The 14,761-nt window shown below is 44.6% G+C and overlaps 1 pseudogene; it reads right to left on the bottom strand.

Annotated features, from left to right (window-relative positions):
* Nucleotides 1–11,120: 11,120 nt before the first annotated feature.
* On the bottom strand, nt 11,121–11,220 carry LOC112424038 (U6 spliceosomal RNA; annotated as a pseudogene).
* Between the last annotated feature and the right edge of the window lie 3,541 nt (nt 11,221–14,761).

Raw genomic sequence — 14,761 nt, 5'->3', positions numbered from 1 at the left:
ATACCTTCCTACTACTCATCTCCTTATTTTACTTTCTTTGTAGCTAAGTGATTTTCTTTCTAGGAACACATTCACTTGTGGGTCACTCTCCATCCATAAGAAACTAAGTCCTTTAGATGTCCTGTGTCTACATCTGACATACTCCATGCACTCCATAAAAGATATTTTATGTCAAACTAGTAAAAATTGAAGGTGTAATGAGAGGGCCAGAGACTAAATATTTTTACAGGAACAACAAAGGAAAATTGACGAATTAAGTCCCCAGCATGTTGTCTACCCTTATTTTGTTTTTCCTAATTGTTTTTCTTCAGGCTTTTTCCTGATAACACACAGATACACACACAGATTCTAAGATCAAGTTTAGAAATCTAATGAAACAATTATTAAGAAAATGATCTACAGAGGAAATCTCACTTACTTTCTTTGTAGCAATCCTGGGTATTTCCTTTTTTTTTGTTTTTTTGTTTTGAGACAGGGTCTTGCTCTGTCGCCCAGGCTGGAATGCAGTGGCGCGATCTCAGCTCACTATAGCCTCGAGCTCCCAGGCTCAAGTGATTTTCCCACCTTGGCCTCCAGAGTAGCTGGGATTACAGGCGCTGCACGACCACACCCGGCAAATTTTTGTACTTTTTGTAGAGACGGGGTTTCAGTATGTTTCCCAGGCTGGTCTTGAACTCCTGGGCTCAAGCAATCTGCCTGCCTCAGCCTCCCAAACTGCTGGTATTACAGGAATGAGTCACCACGCCCGATCAAGGTATTTCCTTTAGGGAAAAAGCTGGAACAGTGGAGACTGACCAGATTTTATCAGTTCAGTTCCTCCCTCAGCCCCGCCCTCACACCATCAGGAAGGCATCTGTGAAGTTTCTTATCATATTCACACAATTAATCTAGTACAACGCTTAACAAATGCTCATTACGCATTAGAACCACCTGAGTTTATTAAAACTCAAGGCTCTCCACAGGGTCTCTGATTCCAGAAATCTAGAGTGGGGCCTGTAATTTCCATTTTTAATGAAGTACCAGAAAATGCTTAATCACCCTGCCCTTGGTTGGATAAATATCTTGTTTTATCTCCAGTCCCCTGTGCAGTGCCTAACACCTCTAGCTCCTTCAGGTTTGGGATTTTTTTTCTTAATGAGTCTGGTGTATATTGACAATGTCACAAGAAAGAAGCCTTCAAGCTAATACTCAAGAATGTGTTTGTTCCTTAGCAGAAAATAATGCCTGACTTGTTAGTTTCTAGAACGTTTGCTGGAGGAAGTGTTCATTCCATTATCTGTGGAAAGAAAAACCAAGAGTAGGGATAACTGCCTAAGGAATCTGTCACAGATGGGAGGTCAGGGAACAATTCCAGATAATTCATATTTGATATTTGGCCTCAGTGAGGAGGAACTCTTCACAGCTTTCTCAGTTTTATAGTTTTGTCCCTGAGGGTTTTTATTGCATCAGTCAATCAATCCCCTGCTAATCAAACCAGTGAGTTTTTTTGTTTTGTTTTGTTTTTTTAATACTGCTGACAGGATAATGAGAATTCTTCTCCTTGGCTTATCTGATCTTTCAGAACCTGGTTCTGCCTTATGGAATCTCAAGTACACCGTTTCTCTTTTTCTTTTTTCTTTCTTTCTTTTTTAGATGGGGGTCTCACTCTGTTGCCTAGGCTGGAGTGCAGTGGCACAATCTCGGCTCACTGCAGCCTCCGCCTCCAAGGTTCAAGCAATTTTCTCAGCCTCCCGAATAGCTGGATTATAGGCGCACCACCACACCTGGCTAATTTGTGTATTTTTAGTGGAGATGGGGTTTCACCATGTTGGCCAGGCTGGTCCCAAACTCCTGACCTCAGTTGATCCACCCTCCTTGGTCTCCCAGAGTTCTGGCCACCGCGCCGGGCCATACACCCTTTCTCTTATCTCAAATGATTACCTACACCCAATCTCTTTTCCAAAACCTAATTCCCCAGTTTGCTTCAAGTAGACCATATTTATTCTTGTGCACCCCTCCCCTCCTCAGCCAGTCCATCCTCCTCTTATTTTTCTAAGCCAATCTTCCTTTCTCTTCTAAACCTGGGTATAGCCAACATCTGTGAAGATACTCACACATACTTGTCAGATACTCTGTCATTTATTCTCACCATCCCCTGAGCTTTCATAACTCTTGAGCTTACTCATTTTGTCAAGAAGACTTTGTAATCTTTGAATCCAATGGAAAATAAACATCAAGCATATTGTCAGGTTTTGAAGTCTCTTAAAGCCTGTTTTAGACTATTAAATACTTAAATACTTATTATTAAAGCCTGTTTTACTATTAAACAAATATTTATTAAATTGTTAATTCTAAAAGAGTCAATATTTTAAGATAATTCTAAAAGCGTTTCAAAAAAGTGTGCTAAACTCTTTTTTTTTTTTTTTTTTTTTTTGAGACGGAGTCTCACTCTGTCGCCCAGGCTGGAGTGCAGTGGCCGGATCTCAGCTCACTGCAAGTTCCACCCCCCGGGTTCCCGCCATTCTCCTGCCTCAGCCTGCTGAGTAGCGGGGACTACAGGTGCCTGCCACCTCGCCCGGCTAGTTTTTTGTATTTTTTAGTAGAGACGGGGTTTCACCGTGTTAGCCAGGATGGTCTCGATCTCCTGACCTCGTGATCCGCCCATCTCGGCCTCCCAAAGTGCTGAGATTACAGGCTTGAGCCATCGCGCCCGGCTGTAAACTCTTATATACTGTTACATGCCCCACAACCCTATGAGGTATATCTACAGCTGATAAAGTAGATGACGTAGTGATTAAGTCACTGAATTAAGGGATTGACCAAGAGCACTGGGTGCAGATGTGGAATTTGAATCTGGTGCCAAATTTCATGATATTTCCTTATTATACTTATTTGTCCTTATTAAATGTTAACTAAATGTCTTGACAATTTATTAAAAAGATGCCTCAAATTTGTATGACAGTTTATCACGAGATGCTTTCATAGGGCTAGAGTAATCACATTACAAGGAACACAGATCATTTTAAGGTAGTTAGATTTTTCATAGGAAAGCTTTTCATTAAAATAAAAATCCTGAAGAAATGTAATTTTTTTTTCACTGTCAAAGAACAAACACAATTATGAATGAGTAAATCATGGTTCTCATGAGTCATTTCATGAACTTTTAACAGTCGTATCCCAGCCGGGCACGCTCTCTCACACCTGTATCCCTAGCACTTAGGGAGACCGAGGCGGGTGGATCACTTGAAGTCAGGAGTTCGAGACCAGCCTGGACAACATGGTGAAACCTCGTCTCTACTAAAAAGACAAAAATTAGCCGGAAATTGCTTGAACCCAGGAGGCGGAAGTTGTAATGAGCCAAGATTGTGCCACTGCACTGCAGCCTGGGCAACAGAGTGAGACTTGGTCTCAAAAAACCAAGACAAGACAAAAACAGAACTATCCCATTTGTTAGCCACATTCCCTTCACCACTGGCCCCAGGCTGGCATACTCTTGGCTTCCAGGTGGGATGAGTATGGCTGGTGCCAAACAAGGCTGTATTCGTTACTTTGGACCGATTCTGTGGCAGGAGAGTACCACGTCCTCCCATTCCAGAAAGGAACAGCGGGGGGCAGGGGTGCACTGGTTGTGGTCCCAGTGTTATCACTCATCTGGAAGGTGTGGCTTCTCTTTGGCTGCTTTTCTCCAAGGCTGCTCCATTAGAAGCAGGGGCTTCGCTCTCACTGGCTTACTTCCTGCAGCTCTAAGAGGTCCAGGAGTCATGTTCAACTGCTTCTTCCTTGCTTAAGAAAGTATTAAAACTTAAGAATCAGGCCAGGCGCAGTGGCTCACGCCTGTAATCCCAGCACTTTGGGAGGATGAAGTGGGTGGATCACCTGAGGTCCGGAGTTCGAGACCAGCCTGACCAACATGGAGAAACCCCATCTCTACTAAAAATACAAAATTAGCTGGGCGTGGTGGCGGGTGCCTGTAATCCCAGCTACTCAGGAGGCTGAGGCAGAAGAATCACTTGAACCTAGGAGGTGGAGGTTGCAGTGAGCTGAGATCGCACCATTGCACTCCAGCCCGGGCAACAAGAGCACAGTTCTGTCAAAAAAAAAAAACAAACAAACAAACAAAAAAAAAAACGCTTAAGATTCAAACATTATGGGGGCCAGGCGCGGTGGCTCACTCCTGTAATCCCAGCACTTTGGGAGGCCAAGGCAGGTGGATCGCAAGGTCAAGAGACTGAGACCATCCTGGCCAACATGGTGAAACACCATCTCTACTAAAAATACAAAAATTAGCTGGGAGTGGTGGCGGGCGCCTGTAGTCCCAGCTACTCAGGAGGCTGAGGCAGGAGAATGGCGTGAACCCGGGAGGCAGAGGTTGCACTGAGCTGAGATCCGGCCACTGCACTCCAGCCTGGACAGAGCAAGACTCCGTCTCAAAAAAAAAAAAAGAATCAAACATTATGGTCGACCTCATGATAGCACAGCTGCCCATTTGTTGTTGTAAGTCAGTGCATGCTTGTCTAACCCAACATGTTCAGTTTACTTGTACTCATTTGTAAGGAAGATAATCCTCCTAACAATTCCAACAGAATTAAGAGGTCACCTTCACCTCACCTATTACAACACCGGGGCAAGCCCTTTCTGTTTTCACTAGAGAGAATAGCCTGAGCAAAAGGAACGGGCTGACTTTAGCTGAAATCAGTGAATCCTGAGCAAATAAAGTTCGGATTTTCGCTAAAGCTCAGAAGCTGAGGAAAGCATCATGCCTCATTGATGGAGTTAGACTGATGTGGACTCTGATTCCAGCTCGGCCACACACTTGCCACGACCTGCAGCAATCCACTGAGCCCTGAGCATCACTTGCACCGTGGGTCACCATCACCGTCTTTCACAAGTCTCTGAGCATCAGGAGAGGCTGGACGAAACACACGTAGGAGCGAGGAGGGTGGTGATGAGAATGGAAATTGCTCTCTGAATGAGCGCGCTTCCTCTCCTCCCCAGAGTCGTTCTTTTCAGCCAAGTCAAGCGCACGGCCCTCTCCGTAAGGCAGAGTGCAGCCGGTGGTGACGGAGGTGGCACAGGTGAATTATTGGCATGTGGGAAATAAAGAGCTCTTTGATGCCCTTTTCAGTTTCTTTTGTTTAGTTTTATATATATATATATATATATAATGTGGTAAACTGTATAATTGATATCAAGGCATATATTCAGCTTTTGTTAACGTACTGTTTATCTGAAAACTTTTAGACCACTGGTATAGATTTTTTTTTTCTTTTTTGAGACGGAGTCTCACTCTGTCCCCCCAGCCTGGAGTGCAGTGGCGCGATCTCGGCTCACTGCAGCCTCCGCCTCCTGGGTTCAAGTGGTTCTCCTGCCTCAGCCTCCCAAGTAGCTGAGACTACAGGTGCACGTCACGATGCCCAGCTAATTTTTGTATTTTTAATAGACACGGAGTTTCACCATATTGGCCAGGATGGTCTCGATCTCCTGACCTCATGATCTGCCTGCCTCAGCCTCCCAAAGTTCTGGGATTACAGGCATGAGCCACTGCGCCCGGCCACTGGTATAAATTTTTAAGAAGATTTTTTTTTTCTATTCCATTGTAGTCAATTTCAATAATAAATCTGCATCATCAAGATATTAAAATTGCTGGGCATGGTGGTGCCCACTTGTAGTTCCAGCTACTTGGGAGGCTGAGGCAGGAGGATCTCAAGCCAGAGAGGTCGAGGCTGCAGTGAGCTATGCTTGTGCCACTGCACTCCAGCCTGGGTGACAGAGCGATACCCTGTCTCTAAAATAAATAAGTAATAAAAATTTAAAAAGATACTAAAATCTACATGCTGCTCACTATCATTAGAGGATATGCATCTTTACCCTCTCATGAAACAAGGAGTCAAAAAGCTTGCTCCACACTTTAAAGTTATATGGTAATTTGGATACCCTTCAGGACCTGGACCTGTTTAAAACAACTGGCATCAAATGTTGTAAGGATTGGATCTCAGAGAAAAAAGCTGCTTTATAAATAAATTTGACCAGAGGTTATTGTGCCAGCAATATTAGTTCAAACAGAAAATCTGGCCAAGCATGGTGGCTCATACCTGTAATTCCAGCACTTTGGGAGGCCAAGGTGGGCAGATCTCCTGAGGTCAGGAGTTCAAGACTAACCTGGTCAACATGGTGGAACTCCGTCTCTACTAAAAACACAAAAACTTAGTCGGATGCGGTGGCGGCGCCTGTAGTCCCAGCTACTCAGGAGGCTGAGGCAGGAGAATGGCGGGAACCCGGGAGGCGGAGCTTGCAGTGAGCCAAGATTGAGCCACTGCACTCCAGCCTAGGGGACAGAGCAAGATTCTGCCTCCAAAGAAAAGAAAAGATAATTTTTGGCCGGGCGCGGTGGCTCAAGCCTGTAATCCCAGCACTTTGGGAGGCCGAGACGGGCGGATCATGAGGTCAGGAGATCGAGACCATCCTGGCTAACACGGTGAAACCCCGTCTCTACTAAAAAATACAAAAAACTAGCAGGGCGAGGTGGCGGGCGCCTGTAGTCCCAGCTACTCAGGAGGCTGAGGCAGGAGAATGGCGTGAACCCGGGAGGTGGAGCTTGCAGTGAGCTGAGATCCGGCCACAGCACTCCAGCCTGGGCGACAGAGCAAGACTCCGTCTCCAAAAAAAAAAAAAAAGAAAAGATAATTTTATGTCATCAAAATATCTTTACAAAACCTGGTGTTGTCTTGCAGAACTTAATGCAGTTGATTTAATTTATTCAACCTACTCAATTTGGTACACAGCAGTGTTGTACAACTGTGAACAGAGTTTCATAGTCTGATTGGAATGAATGAGGAAAGATGGCTGAGAGACAAAATAAATCAATAAATCAGTACTATCCATCTTCTTTCAAAGTATGATGCAGGAAATCCTTCCCCAAATCCACCTTCAAAAGTGCCGAGACCAGCTCGGTCTGGAGACCCTAACCCAGCGGGCTAGAGGAATTAAAGACACACACACAGAAATACAGAGGTGTGAAGTGGGGAATCAGGGGTCTCACAGCCTTCAGAGCTGAGAGCCCCGAACAGAGATTTACCCACGTATTTATTAACAGCAAGCCAGTCTTGGCATTGTTTCTATACATATTAGATTAACTAAAAGTATCCCTTATGGGAAACAAAGGGAGGGGCCGAAATAAAGGGATGGGTTGGGCTAGTTAACTGCAGCAGGAGCATGTCCTTAAGGCACAGATTGTTCATGCTATTGTTTGTGGTTTAAGAATGCCTTTGAGCGTTTTTTCCGCCCTGGGCGGGCCAGGTGTTCCTTGCCCTCATTCCAGTAAACCCACAACCTTCCAGCGTGGGCGTTATGGCCATTATGAACATGTCACAGTGGTGTGGAGATTTTGTTTATGGCCAGTTTTGGGGCCAGTTTATGGCCAGATTTTGGGGGGGCCTGTTCCCAACAAATAGTAGCCTTAGTAGTGATGTAAACAAGAGTATTTCCTTAGCATGCTCAGTCCTTTTACTAAACTTTGTACTCCATTTCCTGGCTGCAACAGCTTAGCATGGATCCGTTGATCAGTATTGTCGGTGCAATCCTGGAGAGACACTGCTTTTTTGCCTCTCCTGTTAAAGTGGTTAAAGAGAATGTTAAGTAGAAAAAGGGAGTGGTTTGCTAGGGTGGAAGCAGAACAGAGACAGAAAACATCAGGGCCACCCTGAGTAATGAACATTTATATTTAACCAGGTAGGATATAAACTATGGAATGCTTCTTAGTCATAAAGTATCTTTTATAAAGAAAATGGAAGCTGGGCACGGTGGCTCACGCCTGTAATCCCAGCACTTTGGGAGGCCGAGGCAGGCGGATTGCCTGAGCTCAGGAGTTTGAGACCAGCCTGGCCAACATAGTGAAACCCTGTCTCTACTAAAAATACAAAAAATCAGCTGGACATGGTGGTAGGCGCCTGTAATCCCAGCTACTCAGGAGGCTGAGGAAGGAGAATCGCTTGAACCCGAGAGGCAGAAGTTGCAGTGAGCTGAGATCGCTCCACTCACTCCAGCCTGGACGACAGAGCAAGACTCTGTCTCAAAAATAAATAAATAAATAAAATTTAAAAAAAAAGAAATAAAAAAAAAAATGGAAACAGCCAGGCACGGTGGCTCATGCCTGAAATCCCAGCATTTTGGGAGGCTGAGGCGGGCGGATCACCTGAGATGATATGGAGAAACCTATATGGAGAAACCCCAGCTCTCCTAAAAGTACAAAATATGCTGGGCATGGTGGTGCGCTTCTCCTGCCTCAGCCTTCCAAGTAGCTGGGATTACAGGCATCCACCACCACGTCGGGCTAATTTTTACATTTTTAGTAGAGACAGGGTTTCACCATGTTGGCCAGGCTGGTCTCGAACTCGTAACCTCAGGAATCCGCCTGCCTCAGCCTCCCAGAGTGCTGGAATTACAGGCGTGAGCCACCATGCCTGGTCACTTTGTAGAGTCTTAAAGAGAGAGAGTGTACCCTTCTCCCCTTGAACTTCAATGTAAACATAATGATAGAAACTGGGTCATCAGATATCCTGTAGGATGGAGGCTGTATGTGTCAAAGAAACAAGAGTGAGGGTCCCTGAATTCATTCTGCCTACCGGATATTACACGAGGAAAATAAATTTCCATCCTCTTTAAGCCACCATTACTTTGCTTTTTAATGTCACTCATAGCTCAAGCTAGTACACGGGATACATTGACTGTCTAAAGCTAATGTCACTCATAGCTCAAGCTAGTACACGGGACACTGACTGTCTAAAGCTAAGGTCTGGAAGACCTGACACGGACGGCTGAGCATGGGATTTATCTGAGTTTGGGATAACTGATGGGATCATTCTGAGCTTTTCTGGCAGTGGTGGCGAGGGGAGGTAGCTGAGGGACAGGAGATAAAGCTATGGAAAGAGCAGTGTTAATCCTGGAGAAGGACTCAGACTGTCTCTGCCTTCTAGACTCTGTGGCTTTAATAATGAAGACCGGCAATTTATAACATGCGGACCAAAAGCGTTTTCTCGAAACTGATAGTTCCTGCAAAGAGAGAGGATAGAAGGAAACCGATATTTCTACCTAAGTCCCGTGTGCCAGGGACAGGTTCATTGGATTTTAACCCTGTATGAGTATGCCTTGGTCTTTTCTCTTGACTGCTCTAAGCTTGGAGGAGCAGTACAGTGATAGAACAGCCGTGAATCAGGCCAGCTCACCTGCGCCATGGCCGGCTTCGCCTGAAATCTCCCTCTTCCGTTCTTACCATCTTGCTGCACGCTCAGGCCTTCTCAAGACCACCTTGGGGATGTTCATCATCTCGGAATATGGTGCCTGTCAACAACGATGGAGTTACTCTGTTTAGGTAATGCCAAGAAAAGAACTTGTTTTCCTTACTGCTTTCTCTCATCTGATGCCTTCAGTAAGTAAGCCATCCCTTAGATACAGACAGATAGAGAAGAGGCACTGTGGTGGGCAGAATTATGAGAATGTCCCCCAAGATTCTCACCCCCCAGTACACATACACCTTCTCCCAGTTTTTCAAACACACGTTCATCTGGGTGCTGGCCAGGAGCGGTGGCTCATGTCTGTAATCCCAGCACTCTGGGAGGCTGAGGCGGGTGATCACAAGGTCAAGAGATCAAGACCATCCTGGCCAACATGGTGAAACCCCGTCTCTACTAAACATCCAAAAATTAGCTGGGCGTGGTAGGTGCCTATAATCCCAGCTACTCAGGAGGCTGAGGCAGGAGAATCGCTTGAACCTGGAAGGAGGCGGAGGTTGCAGTGAGCTGAGATTGCACCACTGCACTCCAGCCTGGGTGACAGAGTGACAGAGTGAGACTACATCTGAAAAAAAAAATTTTTTTCTGCTTGCTGCTGTGAGGGATTTTGCAGATGTAATTAAGGTCAAATCAATTCACCGTAAGGTAGGGAGGTTGCCCTGGGTAGGCCTGACCTACTCATGTGAGCCCCGAACAAAGCCTGGGCTTTTGTGGTGTGGGAGACGCCATGTGAGGGATTGGTGGCTTGGGAGAAGGATTCTGGAGAGACGCACGGCATGGATCTGACAGTGGCAGACGGTGGCCTCTGACAGCAACTCTCATTGACAGTCAGCAAGAAAACGGGGTCTTCATCCACTCCCATAACTTTAAGGAACTGAGTTCTGTCAACAATGTAAATGAACTTGGAAGCAGACCCCAAACTTAAGAGAATATATGCTGTCCAACCTACGAGACCCTGAGCAGAGAGCCCAGTCATGGGATGCTGGATTTCTGGCTTGCACAACTGCAAGCTCATCCACGGGTGTTGTTTTCAGATGCTAAGTTTGTGGTCACCTGTTACAATGCAATAGACAACTGACACAGACCCTCCACTGAACTGCTGCTCGGTGACTAAGGAGAGAAAGAAAGAGGATTAGAAGTGGATTCTTCAAGAACGCCTACCTCTTATGTTGGATTCAGAAAACAAATCAAGCCAGGCGCGGTGGCTCACGCCTGTAATCCAGCATTTTGGGAGGCCGAGGCGGGTAGATTACCTGAGGTGAGGAGTTCAAGACCAACCTGTTCCATATGGCGAAACCCCGTCTCTACTAAAAATACAAAAATTAGCTGGGCATGGTGGTGGGTGCCTGTAATCCCAGCTATTCGGAAGACTGAGGCAGGAGAATTGCTTGAACCTGGGAGGTGGAGGTTGCAGTGAGCCGAGACAGTGCCACTGCACTCCAGCCTGGGCAACAGAGTGAGATTGCATCTAAAAAAAAAAAAAAAAAGAAAACAAATCAAGAATTCTGTTCTAACACAAAATTATTTTATTAGACCAAAATGATAGCTTCAACACAAACCTAGAATAGCTTTGACACAGAATTTAACCTAGAAAGAAAATATACTCGGTGAGGATTTTTTCATGAGAAAGTAATAAATGTTACCTCTCCCCTACAAGGGTGCAACCCTCTCCCTGAACCAAAGTTCTTTAGAAGATACAAAGTATTCATTTTCCAAAAATTCACCTTGCTTATGTCTATACCTGTTCACATAAGACAATGAACTAAATGTCTTCACATCTTCGATGAAATGAGCACAAATTGCTACTAGTTTCAGTATTTTTACATTTTTATTTTAAGAATTTTCGTATTTTAAGAAAATGTGGAATGCTTCACGACTTTGGGTGTTATCCTCATGCAGGGGCCGTGCTAATCTCTGTCTTGTTCCAATTTTACTATATGTGCTGCTGAAGCGAGCGTGGTTTCTGGTTTTTTGGCCAGATTCTGCATGAGCATCTTCTATAGAGAAGCCTCCTGCAGGTATTGGCAGATTCTTGCATTTTGTTTTTCTCCACTTCTTACTCATTCTTGAGAGTTTTCATGTTTGACTACTGGTAGTTAATTGTGTCATTGTGTGGTTGAAGGTCTTTCCATGAAGTTAGTGGTGTACCCCCTCTCAGTATTACCGAGGCTAATACCAGGTACTTACAGATCGTTACCTGTGGCTTTCCACTGTAAGGAGATAAATCCTTCTTCAAAGGAAATCCAACACATAGCACACACATGGATAGTTGAAATTCTCATCCAGCCTTTTGTTTATCCAGCATCCATTTGATGCCAGTCTCCATATGTATGCACAGAAATGTTAGAATGCAATGTGTGGAGAAAAAAAAAATACCCCAAAACACACACACACACGGTCCCCTCCCCTTGGGTCACTTTTTCTAGACTACAGGTTGCTATGTCAGTTGAATTAATCATGACCAGTACTAAAAAAAATATAAGAGATTTGGGCCAGGCGTGATGGTTCACACCTGTAATCTCAGCTCTTTGGGATGCTGAGGCGGGCAGGTCATTTGAGGTCAGGAGTTTGAGACCAGCCTGGCCAACATAGTGAAATCCTGCCTCTACTAAAAATATTAAAAAATTAGCCGGGCATGGTGGCTCGTGCCTGTAATCCCCCGCTACTCATGAGGAGGAAGCAGGAGAATCCTTTGAGCAGCAGGTGGAGGTTGCGGTGAGCTGAGTTTGCCCCACTGCACTCAGCTTTGGCAACAGAGTGAGACTCCACCTCAAAACAAACAAAAAAAGATTCAGGGCACTTTTTCTGCAGCAAAGCTAAGAGTGTTTCATCAGCTGCATGTCCCATGTCATGTCAAACTGTTTCTTCCAGTGGGTCGTGGTCAGTGGTATGAAAAGTACTGACATAAGGGAGTTACGGTTTAATCCAAGAGGCAAATTCCAACACTAAGGCATTGAAGGAGAGATACGAAGAACTGTGAGCTCATTTATCAGAGGAGGAATTTAATTATCCAAGGAGATCTGGACATACTTCCTGGAGGAAGTGGAAGCTGAAAAGGCAGTAAGTGGAGTGGACGCCCTTCACCCTGAGGTATCTTCCATTAATCCCTGCAGTTCCCTTCTAGAGGTAATCATTGTTGGGCAAATAGACAAACGCAAGCTTGCTTTCTTCTTCAGAATGATGGGTGGTTTAAAAGGAAAACTATTACCAAGTACGAAACAAATAAATTATTTGTTTCTTCTTTTTTTTTCTTTTTCCTTTCTTTTAATTTTTTTCTTTGTTTCTTCTTATCATCTAGATGTGCCTTTGGTCTTGTCCTTTCAAAACCTTGAGGGTTTTGCAGAGGTTAGCGTTTGACATGATGGTTCCCATGGCTCTGCAGTAGACCTTCCTATATCGTATGTGAATTTATACACAGGGTAGGGGGACCACAAGGGTAGTAGTTTTATACGTAGACTATCTGGAAGGTTCGTATTTATAAAGCCAAACCCCAAAATAGGTTTTCTTAAACTTTTAAGTTTGTTTAGAGTTGTTATATAATTCTAGCAAATTTTACCACTCAAAGACCCTTATGCTGGGTCTCGTTTACAAAGCTAGGCCATTTTATATAGTCCGGTTATAGTTATCAATTAATGTAGTCAATATTTTTAAATACTTTAATTGTCTGACTTGAAAAATATCCTTCCTCAGCACAAAATTCTTTTTTTTTTTTTTTTTTTTAATTTGAGATGGAGTTTTGCTCTTGTCGCCCAGGCTGGCATGCAGTGACGCGATCTCCGCTCACCACAACCTCCGCCTCCCGGGTTCAAGCAATTCTCCTGCCTCAGCCTCCCGAGGAGCTGGGATTATAGGCGCCCACCACTACGCCCAGCTAATTTATGTATTTTTAGTAGACACGGGGTTTCACCATGTTGGTCAGGCTGGTCTCAAACTCATTACCTCAGGAGACCCACTCGCCTTGGCCTCCCAAAGTGCTGGGATTACAGACATGAGCCACTGCACCCGGCCCAAAATTCTCATATGATAAATCAAACTTATAAAAATAGTGAACCTGATATTCTGAAACACCACAATGCTTTGTATATATTTAAACCTCAACTTAGAATCACAACTCTAAATCAATGGCTCAATTGTATGTTTTACAATGGAGTTACTTGGCTATTTCCATAGCCGAGTTCTCCTAAATCTCACAAACAAAACGAAATAGATTTTTACATATCTAAAAGTATGGAGAGTCTGGTTATGGTCCTTCTTTCAGTTAAAAGGCACTAGCCTTCTAGGGAATCACTGTCATTGGGCTGGACATTTCACTGGGCATGAACTCTAAGGCTGCAGATACCCAGGGGCGCTTCTGTTCAGCACCCACCAAGGAAACTAACCTCCCACCAGATGATGTTGATGAGTCCCTTCCTGTGTGGTTTTCTGCTGTTCCTTTTGCAGCTTGAAGTGACATAATGACCAGACATGTTTGTAGGATGCTGACTGGGATTTGGTCAGAAGCCCTGGTAGGTGCACTGAATTCTTACCACAAGCTTCCTGTTCATGAAGCTCAAAACACTGCTCTCGGTAACATACACATGTCACTTGATAGATTTTGATTTTCTTGGCTCTTTTTTTTTGAGATGGAGTCTCGCTCTGTTGCCCAGGCTTGAGTGCGGTGGCGCGATCTCGGCTCACTGCAAGCTCCACCTCCCAGGTTCAGGCCATTCTCCTGCCTCAGCCTCCCGAGTAGCTGGGACTACAGGCACCCGCCACCAAGCCCGGCTAATTTTTTGTATTTTTAGTAGTGACGGGGTTTCACCGTGTTAGCTAGGATGGTCTCAATCTCCTGACCTTGTGATCTGCCTGCCTCGGCCTCCCAAGGTGCTGGGATTACAGGTGTGAGCCAGCATGCTCAGCCTTCTTGACTCTTAATATACTCAAATGCCTTTTTCATTTAAATCTAGAGTTTGATCTTGATGAAATACTGCATTTTTCCATATATAGGCATTTCTGCTACGTGCAGTTTGTTTCCTAAAAAGCAAACAAACAGACACCCCACTCTGCCAAATAATGTATTAAAATAATAGTGCTTCCATAAGAGTTAGAGTGGAACACTCAATCCCTAGACAACTCAAACCAGATGCTTACAAAATGTTAACAGCCCTTAAAAAGAAAGCCACATGTAGAGTCGAAGACACATAAACTTCTAACAACAACAAAAACAAAAATACTGGGTAACTATTGAAACTGCTTTTTTAGGAAGTGAGAGTTATTTGATAAGAAATTTGGGAAAGGGTTGAGGCTGCCGAGTTAGGGTGCCAAGGACAAGATGCACATAGGAACAGCAAAATCTGCATCTCTATGACAGAGTATCTGGTCAAACTGAGCCAAGAAGAGTGCGGTGTGGATGGCCATCATGATCTCATCATAGCAGAGAGATCACCCCACTGAGGGCTTGCTGCACTTGGCTGCATTAGTGTTCTCTGCCTTCGACTGCTCTCACTTACAACCAA

This window comes from Macaca nemestrina, chromosome 3 (genome assembly GCF_043159975.1).
Source record: "Macaca nemestrina isolate mMacNem1 chromosome 3, mMacNem.hap1, whole genome shotgun sequence".
Lineage (NCBI taxonomy): Eukaryota > Metazoa > Chordata > Mammalia > Primates > Cercopithecidae > Macaca > Macaca nemestrina.
The sequence above is the reverse complement of the archived record's forward strand: the minus strand, read 5'-3'. Positions and strand labels throughout refer to the sequence as shown.